The sequence below is a fragment of the Lycium barbarum genome, chromosome 2 (genome assembly GCF_019175385.1).
Source record: "Lycium barbarum isolate Lr01 chromosome 2, ASM1917538v2, whole genome shotgun sequence".
NCBI lineage: Eukaryota > Viridiplantae > Streptophyta > Magnoliopsida > Solanales > Solanaceae > Lycium > Lycium barbarum.
The window spans coordinates 40,663,244-40,684,495 of NC_083338.1; the positions used below are offsets into that span (position 1 = coordinate 40,663,244).

Here is a 21,252-nt window from a genome sequence, read left to right on the forward strand (position 1 = left end):
CTTATGAGAAAACTACTGTACTAAGGAAAATATCATTGTTCGAAAATAAAACGAGTTTACAGTTTACATTAATAAACTAAATAGCATATTAGCGTTTGAAGATCATTTTGGGAAATAAGTCAATTCAGTTTTTATCATTTATAACATCTCGAACATAAGTAATACGTTAAAACAAACATGAGTTCTCAATTACTGATCACTTTGCTTGGGATGAGAACATGCTTTGCAAACACAAAATCTGATCAGGCGAAAATATGAGTCGGAATCGTCAAAGGACAGAACTAGACATTTTTTACATAAGCATTTTACCTACCGCCGACAGTTAATACTATATCATATGGTTACAAATGATATTCTTATCGAACATGGTTCCTGTACAAGTAAACTCTGAGTCATAGTATTTAAAACATAAAAGTCCATTCCAAATTTAAAATACGTATGAATATGTATTCTCTCAGAAAACAGACTCAATTTGATTTCATTATATCAACTTCAACTAAGCTTATATAGGGTGCAAGTAATCAAATTAAGCATTTAAGTAACCAAAAATAGTTAGAGGGAAGCTACTAACAAACTAATCTACATCCAGGATTCAATCAACTTGAGCAAGTAAGAAAAACACAATGAGATACTAGTTCATGCTTAGACCATATGAAGAAAACCTTAGATAAGAGAAACTAGGTCTTAACAAAAACTGAAACTAGGATGTTCTACATGAAACTAAAAATACACAAAACTAAAGAAAACAATACTAAGATGCGAGGGAAAATCACTAAACTAACGACCTAAATTTTGGCCAGGACAACCACAACTTGATGCTCATGACTTAATCCTCTTAAACTAAAATAATTTTTAACATATAAAGAGTACTAAAAGCTGCAAACGATTCATACTTTGCAACTCACATATCCGAACAAAGTAAACTAATGCGTTTGCAGAATCAAATCAACTAAGTCATGTTGAACTTAAACAAACAGGAAACAGAGCTAAGAAACTGATTGAAAAACATTACATAGCAACAGAACTGAAAACAAAAAGGAAATACCAAACACTACATCAAAACATGACAGAAAATACACAAAACTAAAGATAAAACTAGAGCGAGAATGAAAATTACCTGTTAGTAGTGTAGCGACTGAGGCGATGAGAGCGAGAATGCTTTCCTTTCACCAACAAAACTCAAGCACAAAGAAAACAAAAGATTAAAATTTGAACTATTCCGAAAACTCAAGATTTCAACTTAGAAGTTGTGTAATCCAAAATTCAGAGATTTTGGGGGTGTGAACCCTTTTTTTGAGAATGAGAATAGGGGATTTCAAATCTTAGGGTTTCAACAAAATTCAACAAAGTGGGACCATGGGATTCGGATTTGAAGCTGGTTATTTGAAATCTGGATTTTCAAATTTGAATCTTGTCTTAGAAGATGAAGAAAAATCAAAAAATAAAAGGGAAAAACCCAAGAGAAAGGGATTTTACCGTTTGAACATGGCTGGAAGAATAGAAACAGACAAGCTTCCATCAATGCATTGCCCGAAATGGCGAGGCAACCACTGCGAAAGTGAAATCACATTGAACCAATGCCAATTTGGCCCAAGGTGAGCTGGAATATGTGGATGAGTTGTGGAAAGGATTTAGGGTTCGCTTGGTTGTTGTTTTGGAGAATGAATAGAATTAAGGGGTTTGGGGAGTTAAAAGCTTTAGTGATGTTACACCCGGAAAATTTCGCGCTACAAAATTGTAGACGGCGTGGTACAAGCTCGAAAAGGAGTTAAGTCAAACAAGGATTAAGGATGAAGATTGGGTGATCTAAGTCTAAGAATATATATACATACGACATTTGGAGACAGTATGGTGTGAATTGGTTCATAAGTTATTTAACGAAAAACCCTCGTTACAGTAAGTTAAGGTGGGGCCCACACGTCGAGACTTTATAAAAGACATATGGAGAGATATATAGGTAGTACATGTGGAGTTGAGCAAGTTTTAAGAAGGACTCATAAACCAAAAGTGAGTATAAGCCCTCCAAAAGGACGATTTAAGAAAATGTTTTCGGATGACCTGACTTGGAGGGGTAAAAACGGCATTATACGTTTGGAATTTGGAAACACGCCAAGAAATAAAAGTTGTAGATAATTGAATTAGCTTTCCAACGGTAGGTCGTGGGCCTACAGGTGACATCAGGCTAAGGAGATATGAGCATTTTAAGGCAGGAGGGTCGAGTTGAACAGTAAGTACGGCCCAACCCGAATCCAATTCGGGTCAGGCCCATTACCCATGCTTTTTAACTAAAAATTTCGGTCTCTCTCCCTCATTTTCAGACCAAGAGCACCTAGAAAACTCTAGAGAAAAATAGAGAGGAGAGCCTAGAAAGAAAACCAATTTTTGACCAAAATCGGAGCCCCGAATCCCGAAGCCCATGAAGAGAAAAGTGTTCTACGTCGCGTTGCCTTCGATTTGAGCTAAAAATCAACTAAATAGAAGAGGGTGGACGTGGTGGCTGCACACTTGAGGTAAGATTAAGGTTCCTTTTCATTGCCAACAAGTTTATTTAGAGTTTTAACGAACTAGAACGGAGAAAATAGTGAGATAAGTTCATTTATTGGTGTGGGAAATATGAATCAATTTCTATGTAGTAATTTAGTTGTTGTTGATATGTATTCTATGATGCAAATGAGAATATGATGATTTTAGTGAAGTTGTAATAGTTAGAGAGTTGTTTTAAAAGTTAATATGATTTGAATGTAGAATTTTTGCATTGATGGAAGATAATGTTGTTTGTACATGGATTGTTGATGTTGTTGGTATTGTTGTTGGTGTTGTTGTTGGTATTTTAGCCGAGTTAAATTCTCGGGGATGTTGAATTTGTAGGGGAGATGCTGCCCAAATTTTTGTAGACAAGTGTCGATTTAAGATTGAATTCTTAAAGGCTTATAATCAATGTTTGGTATTGGTGACCAATCGTAGATTTTGGGGCATTCGGGACTTGAAATTGGAGAAGCGTAAGAAGCGGAAAAGGTATGTAAAGCCTTACCTTTCTTTCTTTTGGCATGCCCTGGACATAATAGGTTATGATACAAGCCTCGGGGGAAACTCTATTCTTAGAAATCTGAGCTTAATTTTGACCCTTATTCATTCAATGTAATTGAATTAGGTACTTTATGGTTTGATAGAAAAATAGTTTAAACATCCGTAACTTTCACAAACGGAATCGGATTGCCCTGAAACTTTCGTGGATGACTTCACAAGGCCTAATGTTCGTAATTTATGTACGCCACCTCGACTTGATCCGAGTTGGGCCCACAATCCCCGAGACCTTTTTGTATTGCTCCATTTGACTTATTTCTGTACGATAGTTAAAGGAAACTTTTGGCTATTGTCCCGACTACTAAACGATAGCTGTTTTAACTATTCCATTGAGTTCTATAATATATTTTGATATGAAAAACGATTCCAGAACTTTTATTTTGGTATGATCCATCGTGCCAACCGAAAGATGTGCATCATCTATACTATGACTATCGTCCGATTCCTTTGAAATGACCTGTCGTCCGGATTCTTTCATCGAGTCTAAGAGTTGATTTATGTGCATTTAATTTTCCACTACCTTGCGCGTGCATAGGGTTGCTAGTCTACTCGTACTAACTGGGATTTATTTAAACGTGTGTGTGGTTTATTAATGATTTCAAGAAAAATTTGTTTTATACTAAAGAAAGTATAAAGTTTAATTTTCAAAATCACTCCGAAGGGGGTGCGAGCTTTTACTATTCCATTTCACTTGCGATTTATGTTTACACTCCCTAGCATTACTTCTTTGTATTGATAGCTAAGGATTAGGTTGAGTGGACATCAGGATTATTATTATGTCGCGAGTGGCATGCCCGAAGGGGCCAGGGTAGCCGTATGTCACGAGTGGCATGCCCGAAGGGGCCATCATTATTATTACGCCGGACGCGACATGCCCGAAAGGGGCCATCATTATTATTATGTCGGAACCAGCATGTCCGAAGGGGCCAGGATAGACGTATGTTGGAACCGGCATGCCCGAAGGGGCATCATCATTATCATTTCGGGACCGGCATGCCCGAAGGGGCCAGGGTAGACGTATGTCGGAACCGGCACGCCCGAAGGGGGCCATCATTATTATTATGCCGGAAGCGGCTGTCCGAAGGGACTATTGTGATACTAGATTCAGATTGTATATTCTAGAACTTGCGTATGCTGTATTTATATTGTGCATGCTAGAATTTGGGTAAAGGTCACAGGACTTGGTTCAGAATGCTGTTTCAGGTTACTTACAAATTGATTTCTAAACTTGTTTACTGTCGCACTTTCCTGATTTATGATTCAGCGATGCTTTACATATTCAGTACATATTCCGTACTGACCCCCTTTCTTCGGGGGGCTGCGTTTCATGCCCGCAGGTTCAGGGACGCGACTCGGCGATCCAGCTACTTAGGGGAAGTCAGCACTGGGAGTCAGACAGCTCCATTTGCTTCGGAGGCTGTTCCTGTTTTGGTATAATTTTGTGTACATATTTTTCAGGTCAAACTCTTTAGATGTCTGTGAACAGCGTGGGTGTCATGGTTACTGGTTGGCCTTGTCGGCCATTATTTTGTTGTACAGAAGTGGTGGTAGCCTCTTTGGCACGCCTTGTCCTATATCATGTATATATATACTTGTAAACATGCTTTAAGATGTTTTGAGTTACGTGTCGACTTTGGTATTTTATTTACAGCTCTCAGACTTGTTAAAAAAAATCTATTGAGCGCCATATTTGAGAACAAGTAACATAAGTTGGGTCAGCGGGCAGGATAAGCTCGGTCACTTGTCATGGCCCTAGGATGGGTCGTGACAAGTGGGCTGGGTCTGGTTGTTTTTGGATTGGACTGGTCTTCAAGTTAATTGAGTCTATGCCTTGAATGAATTAGTAACAACGGATTAGTGGAATGAAAGATCAAGAGACTCCTATCTCTCGGCAAAGATCGTGTGAGTGTGCAGTTATGCTTCGGTCAACGTCTTTGGTTCCCTTCACCCGCCACCTTCGATCAACTCAAACAGGAAGGATGTAGTGGTATTCGAATTCTCCGGCTACACGATGAGAAAAAAACATCCATGAAATTAAGAAAACATTCATATCTGGCACTTGAGGAGGTCAATCTGAAGTGTTGGAAGCTACTGCTAAGGGACTCCCCCTCATCTAGAAAGGATAGGGGCCAGTTGGCAAATCATAAAAGAAAATGGAATAACTGGTAGATTTGTTTAGATCACTTGCGAGAAGCAAGGGATGTCGTGAACAGTGGGAGGTCACAGAGGATTTTAAGAATTAGCCAATTTAGACTCAATTTGAAACTAATTTCCCTTAGAATTAAGACCAAACTTAAAAATCCGACCAAATCGAGATAAATAATCATCCAATTAACTAACTAAGTTTCTTGAGTTAACAAGGTAAAATATATATTTTAAAAAATATGAACTAATTATTGTAATTAAGACGTAAATGACTCTAATTTGACAATTTGACATAAGTACTAAAGTAAACACTTATTTTTTGACATAATTAATACTTAAAATTATATGAAAAATATTTATGATATATTTTAGAATATTTTGCCAAATGAAATGACACAATAACACAAAAAACTAGTTAAGAAAATATTTTTGGCTTTTATGATATGTATTTCACTCTGTTTGTAGTTCAAGAAGCTTGACTAGTTAATTAAAATTGTGGAGGGCCAAAATTGGGTGTCAACAATGGTGACTTGTATTTTCATTGGCATTTGATTTCATTGAGTTATCAAGCTTACTTGTGAGTTGGTGTTTCCTATTGGGGTTCTAGACTAGAACCATATCTTGAGACTCATCTCTGTGTGTGTGTGTGTGTGTGTGTATGTATATATATATATATATATATATATATATATAAGACACATTTTACAGGGGGTGAATATGTGGCCTATTTGTGAACTCGTGATCCGAGGTCTATTCCGGAGCGAGTGGTACATGGACACCATGGGTCCCCCGCGAGTCATGACTATTGTGCGAACACAGCCTTTAGCATGTGTGTAAGGTGGAGCTACTTATCACTTGTTGCATTGCATATGATATCATCTTATTCCTATGATTTGATATGTTTGGGTGTTGTTATGCTTATCTACCTATCTTGTTGGTTTTACGATTGTATGAATGAACTAATCTTAGTCGGCCTATGATATCTACCGGTACATAGTATTTGTACTGATACTACCTTGCTGCACCCTTTTTGAGTGCAGATTGCGTTCTAGGACCGTCTTCTAGACCTCACATCTAGCCCAAGGCTACTTTTGATTAGATCTGAGGGTGAGCTCCTATCCAGCCATGCCGCCCTGGAGATCTCTCTTATTTATGTCTACTTTTACTTCTTAGACATTATCTCTATATTTTAGACATTTATGTATTCCTAGACAATGTATTTAGTTAGAGTCCTGGTACGATGACTTTCAATTCTTGGGGTAGTACTATTTAGTATTCTGCACTTATTTACTATTTATGACATAGACTTATTATTATTATCTCTGTTGTTATTTAAGCGGTTTGGATAATTGAATGATTAATCGGATAAAGGGATGGTTCGCCCACCAAGGGGATAAAGGTGGGTGCCATCTCGACGTATTTGGGTCGTGACATTAAGAGTATCCTTGATTCTCATTTGTTTCCTTATTTTAGTATTATTTATATAGTGTGAGTCAGAAACAGATGAATGCGGTTATAGATCCTTGCCTACGGGCTATACAGATATTACATTGATATTGTACGTACTATTCCATTTGGCCTAGTCTGGCATACATGCTCTACAGAAAGTAAATAAAGAATCTAATGAACAATAATGTTCCTAGAATGTCACTAAACGTAGCGACCCAAAAGATATCATCAAAAAGACTAAAAAAAAATCCAGAAAAATAGAAGTACAGTAAGATTGAGATATGTTCCATATAGGGTTATAGAGTTGTCAGTTATGGTTTGGTTTGATTACCCTTCAATTGTTTCCTTTCTCAACTTCAGGTTGTTATATATATTTCATGTCTCCCTTATGTACTCAGTGCAATCTTTATGTGCTGACGTCCCTTGGTCGGGGCTGCTGCATTTTTTATGTTTCACATTGCAGCCCCAGATATACTGAGTGGCAGGCGTGCATTCTAGATGGTACAGATGTTCAATGAGATGGTGTAAGCTCCACTTCTTCCTGGAGTTGAGTCAGGTCCTGTGCTGATATGTATAACGACTATGGGTAGGTCGGGGCCCTATCCCAACTAGGTTATGTCAGTCAAATGTTCTTAGAGGCTTCATAGATGTCTGTGGTCGGGTTCAGTCATGTACAAATTTGGTATTCTGATTATATGGACAAAGCATCTTATAATTCATGTTAACATATTTACAGGTTTACTACGTCATGTAGACGGTTACAGTTTCACAATAGATGCCTATTTTATGTATGTAGAATGTAGTCCGTCCAGTCGAGACTAAGGCGTGACATTTGAATCTTATGATCTTAAACTAATGTTGTGTGTAATGTATCAAAATGCCCTTTGAATCATGGGGTTTTAAATATGCAATGTAGGATATCATGTGTACTCCCTTCATCCTAATGTAGGATATCAAAATGCCCTTTGAATCATAAATAAAAGGTGTATTTTTACTAACTTACCCTTATCTCTCTCCAATAAATTGCACTCTAATCAATATTGATTATTTTCAAGAACACTTAATATTAAGGGTAAGATGGGAAAGATTTAATTAATTCTGTGTCACGACCCAATTTATAATCTCGTAAGGAAATGAGAAACTAAGTTAGTAACCTCTCTAGGGTGATGAAAAAGAGGGAATAATTCAATGAATCCATATTAAGACCAACTAACCAATCCTCTTTTAAGTCTCGGAAATTGTGATACCCACTCTCGTTGTTTCTAGATGAGGAATTTTTAATACGAATCACTAATGCGAAGAATGAATGGAAGAAGTCAGCAGGATTACTTTTGCAAAAAGATATCCTTTTTGGCTCCATAAATGCTCCAAAGGCGACTGGACTCTTTAGGGTTTTAGAAAATGAGGTCAAATCACAAATGGTACTTAAACAGGGAATTTTCACTGTACGTAACCGCCCAGCGGTATGTTCATCGCTTCAGCGGCGCCGCAAAGAGGCTGAGTGCCAAGCACACTTACCGCAATGGCGGTGACTCCACCACTATAGCGCCGCCACTGTGGAGGCCCAACTGGGCCTGGTGGCCCACGTATCAAGCTCTCACTCGATGCGCACAATGGCATCGATTGAATTAGCAATTTCCAGAAGTATAACTAAATGAAAACATTTTTAAGGCGTCAAAGTTGCGAGTTTCCTCAAAATTCACAGTAACGAAGAAATGGGTCATTACATTAGATACCAATTGAACAACCGTTTGTCCTCGAACAGCAATGGAACGAATAGGCACTGACGGATGACGCATTTAGCAATCAGGACTTAATAGTACATTCTTACTCTCATATCTCGAATTTAACAGAAGGATATAGGACGAATAACGTAGCTGAGGAACCATTCGTGACTTAGCGCACTCAGATGTAATTCAACAAAAATCACCCAATTATACTCGACCTTTTCGGGTCACGTATCCGCACCATACAGGTGATCAACACCAATTCTCATAACTCGCACTATAACCCGAGCAAATTCAGAGTCGGTTAGATTACATAAGCTTGTCAAGGTATCAAGGCAAGAAGGACTCAAGGGCAAGAAGTGATTTGCTAGAGGTCTACCATATGATGTAAGGCTCGAATATACCAAAACGTATCAAGAATTTCATGGACAGGATTGGTCAAACCGCTCCAGCGGCTATATGACCGCCGGAATGGTACAACCACATCACCAACATAGGCCACTGCGGCGGTTACAATGAATTTCAAGCAACCGCTATAACGGCCTGCTTGACGGATATGGCGCCGCCGCTATAGCGACCCTTCGCTGGACAGAATATTAAGGGGCAGCAGCCCCTATCCCTTCACTTACCACTTCTCACAAAATCGAAAAATCTCTCTATATTCCTCAAAACTCCTAGCACCACTCCAATTTTACTCCAACTAAAACTCTCTCATATCCTTACTCTCCCCATCCAACGCAAAGCAAGGCTCCCCATTCACCCATTTTTCTCTCATCCACAAGAAGAAGAGGTAAAGCCAAGGGAAGAAAAAAATCCACCTCTATCCACTCTTTAAGTCTTCGAAAATCAAGGTAAAATTCGCTTCCCCCTTGCTCCCTAGTTAAACAATAACACCGCATTTAGAAGTAACAAGCCTAGTGGGTTGGGATTTTGTATCACAAAGTTGGGGTTTTTGGGTTGGGTTGACATACCACCAGGACGAATTTTAGGAGTAATCTAAACTAGTTTATCATTAGGATAACCTTACCCTCAAACGTAGCATGGTTATAGCACAGATTTAAGCCGCAAAATTTGAACATAGTATAGGAAATTCTTGGAATAGATTTTTGGAGTTCTCAAAATTCGAGCTAGTTTGTTGTTAGAATAGCACCCCAATGGGTTTTAAACTTCACACACACTGATTTCCTACCCGATCCGTACTTTAAAAACAAGTTTTTGACTCGAAAAGTGGGGTTTGAAATCTGAAAAATTGGGTTTCTGTCGAGGAAGATGATGCCGCTACAGCGGTTGACTGATCGCTGTAGCGTTGCCACTATGGCCTTCAGTTGACTGCAGTGGTAGTCATCAAGAGATTATGTGAGACCGCTGTGGTATTCTGTTGTCCGTTATTGCGGTACTGCCATAGCGGTCTAAAGACCGCTACAGCGGTACCTGCAGATTCTACAGCTGTGCACTTTCTTGCTAGGACAGATTTTTACCGAGTTTTTCACACTGATTCTTACTAGAATGATATGAAGCGGATAAGACACGAAAATTAACACACTTCTAATTCTTTTTCAGGCACAATGTATCAAAACCAAGAGGAAGTACCTCAAAACCAAAGGGCGGTACCCCAAAATGAGGAGGTGCCCACTTATGACAAGCTCCCCACTCGCCAAAGCCAATGGTTACACTTGAGCCAAAGGTCCATTCCTCTACTGTTGGAGCAGGGATTTGACATGACCAATATGGAAAGGCGTGCTCCTGATTTCCGAAGTTGTCCACGATAAAATGGACTCATTTGGTCCGAAATCCGGGTGATAACGAGTCATGGGTAAGGGAAGTGTTACACCTCGGAAAATTTCATGTTGTCATGTGATAGATAGACTAACACAGGGTAAGATTTATATGATGTCCCTACAAGTAAAAAGTAGTACTTAACATTTCTAATAAAGATTCCAAAGACATTTGAGGCAAGAGAAGAAAGTTCGTTGAAAAATGTAAGGTATAAGTCGTGTTTTGGAAGGGTTTTGCAAAGTATCGAACTAACGTTGACTTAATGATGTCTTGAGGAAGAGTTATGATGCCCCTTAGTGTACGACCCGGCTAGGGCCATGACGGGTACCCGGGGCTAACCACCGAGCACCACTCGTTCTATTACTCATTCTGCGTACAGTCGTACTTCTTATGCTCATAATCGTAGGAAAACCATTTTTGGATTTGAAACATATTTACCTTTATATACATAAGCCCTTCGGCTATCAAAATAATATACATACAATAAGGACATCGTGAGGTCATGCTACCCACACGTACGTATCTACGAGCCTCTACTAGAGTACTAGACATATAGACGGGACAGGACCCCGTCGTGCCCAAAACATATATGCACACAAAACAGTAAATCCATGGCACCTCCGAAATAATGGAGTGCTCTCAAAAGTCCGCTTATCGACTTCTATAAATCTGGGTCGCCTCCATGTCTACCTGTGGGCATGAACACAACGTCCAAAGAAAACGAACGTCAGTACGAATATTGTACTGAGTATGTAAGGCACGAATGAAATGAACATAATAGAGAAATCATATGACATAAGATGAAGATATAACCTGCGTAACTTTTAAGGGTGGATACCTTTCATGCCTATATCATATATAATCATAGTACATGTATCATCATAGCGCATACATCATCGTATTATATATATATATATATATATATATATATATATATATATATATATATATATATATATATATATATATATATATATATATCATAGTACCATATCTGCCCATACACATTAAACATTATTCGTATTCAGCCACTTAGTGGCTCGACGGTATCACACACATGTCTTCCGGGCTTTTTATACATTTGAATACATAGTAGTATCATACCCGACCATATAAGTTAGGTGTCTTACGTACCCAGCTACAATCAAGCTTGGTGTTATGCGTACCTGGCCCTACCAAGGCTCAGTGTTGTCTGTACCTGGCCCTACCAAGGCTCAGTGGCATCCGTACCTGGCCCTACCAAGGCTCAGTGTTATCCGTACCCAACTACAGTGGTGCACGTGCATTATATATATATATTTGTATTCTACCCGGCCATATAAGCTCGGGGTTTCATGATAGCCATACATAGGCACATATACATAAAAGCCCATAAACATCTTTATCGTCATCACTATTATCATCGTCATTATTATCATCATCACCATTATCGTCGTTATCATTATCATTATCACTATTATCGTCGTCATCATTAGCATTATCACTATTATCGTCGTCGTCATAAAGTCAACATAACTTGTCATCATCATACATATCATAGGCATATCATAACCTTATCATAAACTTAGCATCATCATACATTCATCATTAAACATACATTAAAACTTGAAGGTAACCATGGCTATGTCGGGGTGACATGATGTCGTGAACCCCCGATTACGTATGGAGTGATTATAATCGTCATACCTCACCTTTAAGGGACTAACATTTTAAGGTGAGTGTCCACAAGGAAAAGCATCAATGGAACCATACTTAGGATCATTAACCTCATGGACATCGTATCTCACTTTAAGATTCTTTATACTTACTCATCGTATTCATGACATATTTCTCATCTTTATCTCATACGAAGCTCTTTATCAACGCTGACTCATAGTTACCGGAATGTAAGAAAGTCATGTAGAGGTAGCGAAAATAATATCATAGGAATCTTATAAGGATAATTAGCTTCGTAGGAATGTCATATCATAAGCTATAGGACTTCTAGACTTAGATTCATCATCAGTATTGTCATGCTCGTAATGTATCTCTCTTCTTTATCTTGTATGAAGCTCTTTTTAACCGTAGACTCATAAGTTCCGTTATGTAGGAAAACCATGGAAAGATAGGAGGATTCATACCATAGGGGTCATACCTTAGAAATAAGGGAATAGCCTTACATACCTCTTTCATTTAACAATTCCATCGCTTGATTGTTCTCCTTCAATGCTCACGTTTCTACCTTCAGGAGAATTCGCATTAACATTAGCTAATCGATTATATGAACGTGCTTACCAAAGCCAGGGAAAATTGGGCAGCGTTTCCTTTATTTATACAACTTTCCTCATGCTACATATCAATTCCCAAACGTCTGTAGTAACATTCACAACATTATAACCAACAATCTTCATTCATCTACATTACCCTCATTTCACAATTTCACTTCAATTCATCCCTAATCATGGTCATAGTATACTAGTACGTTTTCTCACATATAATGCTTATCCCATGTCCTTAATATCATTTATAGCATAATCATAATCACAATATATCAAGAATCATTACTCAACCCAAGCTACTACTCACCAACATCACTATTCTCACATTCAAGACCCATTTTCTATATCCCTCTACAATCCAAGTGTTTCAACTTCTCAATACCTTAAACAACATAGAAATACCATAAAACTTACCTTAGATAGTGTAGGAGCAAGTTTTGGATGATAATCTTTCACTTGAAGAAAAACCCTAGCTTCAATCCAATGGGATTTCTTGCTTTGGATGAACTCCAATGAGTTTCTTACACTTGATTTCCTTGGTTTGATGAGGCTGATCATGAATCTTTCTTGAGTTCTTGTGGAAGAAGGGTGGAGAGCTTTCTAGAGTGTTCTTGAAGTGTAGAGTGAGGAAATGAAATGAAATAAATGAGATTGAGGTCCCTTATATCAACTTAAAAATCTGCCCGACTCGGTTATACGGACCAACATACGGTCCGTATCTTTTATATGGACCGTATGTCTGGCCGTATATTTGGTCCAGTGAAGGTCCCCATTCTAGGCAGAACATACGGCCTAACATACGGCCAGTATGTTTTATACGGTCCGTATAATGCCCAGCTTCCCGAAATTCATTCTCATCGACTCGTTTGATCTCCAATCCTTATGGAACCTTCTTAACACTTGTTTAGCACTTCATTATCAATCTAAGGGACATTATAAATCTTCTCCAAAACATCATTAAGCCATCGTTAATTCAATACTCGTAAATCTTGCCCGACACACAACCTATACCTTGCTTTCCTTAACAACTTCCGTCTCCAACCTCACATGTCTTTGAAATCTCATTTAGAACCATCAATTGTTATTTCTTACTTATCAAAACATTATATACGTCGTGCCCTTCATTAGTCTATTCACTGTACGTTAATGGAAAATTTTCGGGGTGTAACACTTACGTTGTTAATGAGGTGTTAAACAAGTGCTAAGAAGGTTCCATAAGGATTGGAGATCAAACGAGACGACGAGAACAAGTTCGGAGAAAAGGTGGATTATACGACCATTTATACGGTCCGTATAATATTATACAGTCTGTATAATGGTCCGTATAACTGTTACAATGAAGGGCCATCACTAATGGAGTTATACGGTCACTTATACGGACCGTATAATATTATACGGACCGTATAATGGTCCGTATAACTCCCGTCGGGCAGTTTTAATTATTATAAAAAGATGACTTCAAGGTCTTATTTCTCATTTCTTATTTTCTCCACTTCTCTCTAAACCTCTAGAATATTCCACACACTTCATTTACATGAATTCAAGGGAAATCAAAGATCAAGTACCAAAAACTAGTAGAATCAAGTGCAAGAATGCTAACTAGGGTTGATGGAAGCTAGAAATCTCTTTGGAATTGAAGTTAGGGTTTTCTCCGAGTGAAGTATTTCCATCCAAAACCCATTCCTTCACAATAAAAGGTGAGTTTTATGTTCATTTTATGCTATTAAGAGTATTGAGTGGTTGAAAGACTTGGATTATGGAAGAAAGTAGAAAATGGGTTGCAAATATGAGAATAGCGGTATTCTTGAATAGTAGTTTGACATGAATCATGATTCTTGATATGTTAGGAGTATAATCTTGTTATAAATAGTATTAAGAATATTGGAGAAGCATTATATGAGGATGAATGTGGTGTTATAGTATGGCTATGGTTATGAATGACTTTGAGAGGGAATTCTAGGAATTGGATAATGCCGAACTTGTTGAAGTTATTGATTATGATATTATGAATGTTGTTATTGATGTTTGGGAGTTGTTATACTATGTGGAGAAAGTTATAGAAACAAAGGAGATGCTGCCCAATTTTTATTAGCTTTAGCTTAAGCTTAAGTATGTTTCCGAGTATCCAATCTTAGTATGAATTCCCTTGAATGTAGAGTTGTAAGCTTGGAAGGAGGACGCTTAGTCATTAAGGAAACATAAAGGTATGTAAGGCTAGTCCCTTCTTCTCTAAGGCATGATTCCTACAACATGACTTCCTTTAGCTTTCCATAACTCTCTTATATTCCGGAGACTATGAGTCTATGATCATTAAGAGATTCTCATAAAATAAAGAGAAGAGGTGCGTTGTGAATATGACAATGATGATGATGAGTCTAAGTCTAGGGGTTCCAAGGATTATGATATGATATCTTTATGAAGCTAACGATTCCATGATGTTATTCATTGTTGCTAGACTCACCTTATAATGCTAGTTCCTTCAAGGTGAGGCATGATGATTATGACTGCTCCATAATGGAATCGAGGGTTCTCGACCTTACGTCACCCCGATAGAGTTATAGTTGGTACTTGAGTTCTAATGCATGTTTTATGATAAGTATATGATAATGAGATTACACCATGCCTATATGGCCGGGCAGACACCACTACGATGGGCGTAGTGGGCAGCTTATGATTACACCGTGCCTAGTTGGCCGGGCAGACACCACTAGTGGGCGGCATGAGATGGTTACCCCGGACGCGGGAGGCCTGGACGCTGGCTAATGATGATTACACCGTACCTATATGGTCGGGCAGCTTATATATGCATGCTTGATATGATGTTGTTTATGATATAAGTCGGCATGCATTATTCTGTCCTAAGTGACATTCAATTACAGGTTGTTTCCATACTTGATGTTTCCTTATCTCTTCGATATGTTATTATGTTCATGCCTTACATACTCAGTACATTGTTCGTACTGACGTCCTTTCTTTTTGGACGCTGTGTTCATTCCCATAGGTAGACAGGGAGGTGGCCCAGATCCCTAGGAGCTACTCAGCAAATTTACAGGAGCACTCCACTATTTCGGAGGTGCCATTTTTGATATATTATTTTGTGTATATATATTTGGGGCACGACGGGGGTCCTGTCTCGTCCTTATGTCTCAGTACTCTAGTAGAGGCTCGTAGATACTGATGCGTGGGTATTAGTTGTCTCATGGATACATCAGTGTATATCCTTGTATATTATTTTTTGCAGCCGTGTGGGCTTATGTATATTTATGTAATGCCTTGGAGAGTATATGTGTTCAGGTTTTGTATGATGATTAGCATTATGAGTGGTGCTCGGTAGTCAGCTCCGGGTACCCGTCATGGTTTCCTAGTCGGGTCGTGACAAATTTTATGCCACGCTACCTTCAGTTGATTGGGATTCTCCCAGCCCGGTGGTCATATGAGCGGTACTCCGGTGAAGGTGGGGTCAAGGGCTATCAATCGGGTCTATCGGCTAGATGATCACCCGGAGGAGCCCTATGCGGAGAAGGTAGTGGAGAAGGACTTCATTTGGTTGGTGTTACACCTTGGAAAATCCCCCGCATATGTACAGCGAATAGGCTAACAAAGGACATAGCGTGTGCGATGTTTTAATGAGTAATGACGTCCCTTAGATTAGTATCGAAGTGTTGAACAATTGTTAAGAAGGTTCCATAAGGATCGGAGATTTAACGAAGTGACAAAAATAAGATTCAGTTAACTGGTGGATTATACGGTCGATTATACGGACCGTATAATGGTTTTACGACCGTATAATGAACCGTAGAAGTGTCACAGAATGAAGTTGAGAAAAGGTGGGTTTTACGGTAGATTATACGGACCGTATAAAATTTTACGGCCCGTAAAATAAACTGTCAAGTTGACACAGAAAAAGAGCAGCCATTGGAGCAGTTTTACGGTCGATTATACGGACCGTATAAATTTATACGGACCGTATAATGGACCGTATAAATTTATACGGACCGTATAATGGACCGTATAATGGCATCGGGACAGATTTCAACTTTATAAAAAAAATGATCCAAGTCCATTTTATTCATTTCTCCTTCTCACTCCACGACCCAACCTCTCTCTAGAACATTCCAAACTCTTCCAAACCAAGAATTCAAGTGAAGAATTAAGATCAACTTCATCAATCCACAAGAACCAAGTGTAAGAAACCCATCAAGGATCATCTAAGTTAAGAAATTCCATGGAAGGTGGAACTAGGGTTTTGTGCAAGTGAAGTAATTCAACTCAAGACTTGTTCAACCATAATCTAAGGTATGTTTCATGACTTTATCATGTTGTTTAAGGTATTAGAAGACTAAGAATCTTGTATTGTAGAGAGACATGGGAAATGGGTCTTGAATGGGTGAATAGTGTCACCATTGAATGATAGTGGAATTGAATCATGAATGTTAGTGTGTTGTGAGTATGAATACGTTATAAATGACATGTAGACCATGAGATAAGTTTGATACATGGGAAAATACGATAGCGAACCTATAACCATAAATGTGAAGAAATTGGAGAGAAATGGTGGATTTTACTCAAAGTATATAAATGATGATTGTTGCTTGCGATATGGTGAGTGTTGTTGTAAATGTTGGGAGTTGAGATAGAACGTGGGAAAGGTAGTATAAACAAAGGAAGTGCCGCCCAATTTTCTCTAGAGTAATATTGCGTTCTTATGGCTAATGGACTAATGTTAGTACGAATCCTCTTTTGAAGGTAGAGGCGTAACATTGAAGGAGAACAAGCGAACGCTAGATCGCTTAAACGAGAAAGGTATGTAAGGCTTAACTCTTCTTCAAAAAGGCATGAATCCCTCAAGCTTTCCATAATCCCTTTATAAGATGAATCTTATGAGTCCTTCTATGTACTAAAGCACCTACGAGCATGATAATAGTGATAATGAGCTAGAGTGTAGAGATTCAAGGAAATGTGGCATGATGTTCCTATAACGCTAATGATGTTATTATTGCTAACACTCGCCTTATGTTTTATTCCCTTCAAGGCGAGGCATGATACTCATAAATGTACATAATACAATCGGGGGTTCACGACCTTACGTCACCCCGACATAGGGTGGTTGTCTTAAAGACTAATGTATGCTCCTATTGCTAATGTATGCTATAGCGATAAGATAATGAATAATGCTAATTTGTAATATAACTATGGGATACATGGAACACTATGAAATGATAATATGATGTTATGGCATGAAATGTATAATAATGACGTGTTATGATTGATGTTGTGATGATAAGATTTCCATCGCGCCTATATGGCCGGGCATGTCACCGCTAAGGCGGGCTGCTATGTTTACACCGAGCCGAGAGGGCCGGGCATGATCACCACTAGTGGGCGGCATATGAGGGTTACCTGGACGCGGGTGACGATACAGGTTATGATGTGATGATGTATATGATGATGTACGTGATGATGTATGGGATGTGATAACGTGTATACTATGATTATGTAAAATGTGAAATATGAAAGTAATACAATTGCCTATGACACTCGTGCATGTTATATCTTTGTCCCATGACTTATGATCTTTCTATTATGTTGTTTATTTCATTCCTGCCTTACATACTCGGTACAATACTCGTACTGACGTCCTTTTTCTTTGGACGTTGTGTTCATGCCCACAGGTAGACAGGGAGGAGATCTTGCTCCGGATTCTTAGAGGTTGCTAGCTGACTGAAGGCCCTCCTTTGTTCCGGAGGTGCCTATGGTGATTCTTTTGTGTACAGTTATAGATGTCATCTCTTAGAGGCTCGTAGAAACTCGATGTGGGTCGTGTGGTTTCATGGCATGGCCATTATGTAGATATATATATATATATATATATATATATATATATATATATATATATATATATATATATATATATATATATATATATATTATTTTTGCTAGCCTAAGGGCTCATGTGTATCAAAACATTTTGTTTCTAAATGAAAACGTTTTTTTATAAATTGAGCATGAATAGGATGAGTGATTGTTAAATAAGCCTAAGAAGTAATAGTACAAGCGGTGCTCGGCGGTTAGCCCCGGGTGCCCGTCACGGCCCCTAGCCAGGTCGTGACAGTTGGCCTCCAAACTATTACATGCGGATGATATAGAGAAGACCCTCTGGGCTCATGGTAGGGGAGCAACATATAGTGATTATTTTACTGATGAAGCCAAGAGATGGTTGCACCTTGTTAGTCGTTGGGTTCACCCTTCTTCGAACACCCATGATGTGACCTATGCTCGCGCCCTTGTTGTTGCTTGTGTCCTTGCCAACATACCTGTAAAGGTGGGGGCGTAGGTTATTGCAGAGTAGAAGGATTTTGTGGAGAATGGTGGAGGGAGGTTGATGTTCCCTTCTCAGATTACTTTCTTATGCTAGAGGGCTAAGGTTCCCGAAGGCTAGGGGGAAGCGGAGCCGGGGCTGACACTGGGGCTGGGGATGGTGATGGGACTGAGGCTCCCCATATACAGGGCCCTTTTGAGCTCATGGATTCGCGCTTTAATGAGATGATGGCTATGTTTTGGACGATGTCCATGCTTTCTGGCGGTTCCAGTTCATCAGGAGCTGCTACTAGCTACCCCACACAGGAGGAGATGAAGGGGTATTTTGATACCCAGACGAAGATAGGTGAGTCACTCACCAACCTCCAGACTGCATATACCATGCTGGCTAAAAACCACAGTGAGCTTCATAGTGACTTTGATAGAGAGAGGATTAAGAACAAGTCACGCGACAAGCTTAACATCAGGTCTTGGAGGGGTATCAAGGGAGTGTGGGGTAACATGTACCCCAATATGCCGATGCCAGTGGAGGACGATGATGACTCTGAGCAGTACTCCTTCAAGAGTGTGCCCCAGGAGGAGGGTGGCCAGGGTGGATTTGATGATTTTGGTGGTGGCGGTTCGGATGATGATAGTGCGACCAACATGCTGGCGGCCTAGAGATCCCCTTCCCCTTTTATATTATGCTTGGTTGCCCTTATAGGGCCTTTTAATTTCAGACAACCTTTATTCGGTTTGCCTTGTTGGCTTGGATGTTTTGAAACAATTTCTTTTGGTTTGCTTTTTGTTTGGATTTTGCTGGTTTGGTCTTCTGTTTTGAGCCATTCCTTTTTGGTTTTTAGGACAATTAGGTTGTAGTAAGTTTTCTTGGATGATTTCTCGCTCTTGTCAGGCTTATTTTATGTGACTGTTGTTGGTAGACTTTTTGCTGTGCATTCTATTTTTGGCTGAATTCAGAACGGGGAAAGTAATAGAAACAGGGGAGTTCAGGTCTCTGATCTCAGGCACGCTGCATCGGCGGTCTCTCAGACCGCTATAGCGGTCCCGCTTCAGCGGAGGAAGGGACCGCAATGACGGTCATAAGGAAACTAGTAAACTGCTACAGCAGTGAGGAAGCCGCCATAGCGGTGCCGTCACAACGGCTGAAGAACCGCTGTGGCGGTACCACTGAACAATACACTTTAACATTTTAGACAATTTTGCACTCACGGAATAAATAATCCGGAACAACGATGTAACACACTCTCCTGTGTAGATACCAATTGGAACCGTCTAAGTACCAATTGAATCCACCGAGATACCAATTTGACTGAAGTAGCATGATTTGGAAGAAAGAAGGGAAATTTTCCTAATTGCCCTATAGCCTCCCGTGGATGGGCACGGACGTCTACGTACCATTCCACGAGACTCTACTAGACATTGCTCTTGTACTTGTGAGACCAGTAACATAAGCTCTGATACCAACTTGTCATGACCCAATTTATAATCTCATAAGGAAATGAGAAACTAGGTTAGTAACCACTCTAGGGTGATGAACAAGAGGGAATAATTCAATGAATCCATATTAAGAACAACTAACCAATCCCCTTTTAAGTCTAGGAAATTGTGATACCCATTCTTCTGGTTTCTAGATGAGGGACTTTACTAAGAATCACTAATGTGAAGAATGAATGGAAGAAGTCAGAAGGATTACCTTTTCCAAGAAGATATCACTTTTGGCTCCATAAATGCTCCAAAGGTTGCTAGACTTTAGGGTTTTGTAAAATGAGGTCAAATCCCAAAATGGTAATTAAATAGGGAATTTTCACTGTACGTAACAACTCCAGTAGTATGTTCACCGCTTTAGCGACGCCGTTAGGGCGACTGAGTGCCAAACACACTTACCGCAATGGCGGTGATTCCACCGCTATAGCGCCGCCGCTGTAGCGCCCTTACAGCCATTGTGGCGGCCCAACTAGGCCTGGTGGCCCACATTTCAAGCTCTTACTCGATGTGCACAACGGTGTCGATTGAATTAGTGATTTCCAGAAATATAACTGAACGAAGACATTTTTAAGGCGTCAGAGTTGTGGGTTTCCTCGAAATTCACAGTAACGACGAAACGGGTCGTTACATTATGTCTTGATTTTGTAAATTGACAAGTAATTTAGGACATATAGTTTTAATAATATGGGACGGAAGGAGTGTAGAGTAGTTATTAAAAATAGAAAGTGACATTGTTTTTTAGGAAAGTCATAAATTAATGAAAACGGGTGGAATACTCCATCTGTCTCAAATTATTTGTCTTGATTACTAAAAATAGTTGTCTCAAATTATTTGTCTTTTTAGAAGTTTAAAACAAAATAAATTATTTTTCCTCATTTTTTTAGTAAATAAAGTAACTTTTATTACTAGTGTATCGGTTACAGCTCAAGAAAATAGCAAAAAAAAAAAAAAAACTCTGGGAACTGGACATCTTTCCAGTTCCAGTTGCATCGCCTAACCTTAAAAAACAT

At 39.1% G+C, this 21,252-nt stretch overlaps 1 long non-coding RNA gene across 1 annotated transcript in view; it reads right to left on the bottom strand.

Annotated features, from left to right (window-relative positions):
• Window positions 1-1,645, bottom strand: part of LOC132626433 (uncharacterized) — a 45,745-nt gene extending 44,100 nt beyond the window's left edge. Inside the window, exon 1 of the long non-coding RNA XR_009577287.1 lies at window positions 1,118-1,645. This is a non-coding gene — a long non-coding RNA (uncharacterized LOC132626433). The remainder of the gene's footprint in view (window positions 1-1,117) is intronic.
• Between the last annotated feature and the right edge of the window lie 19,607 nt (window positions 1,646-21,252).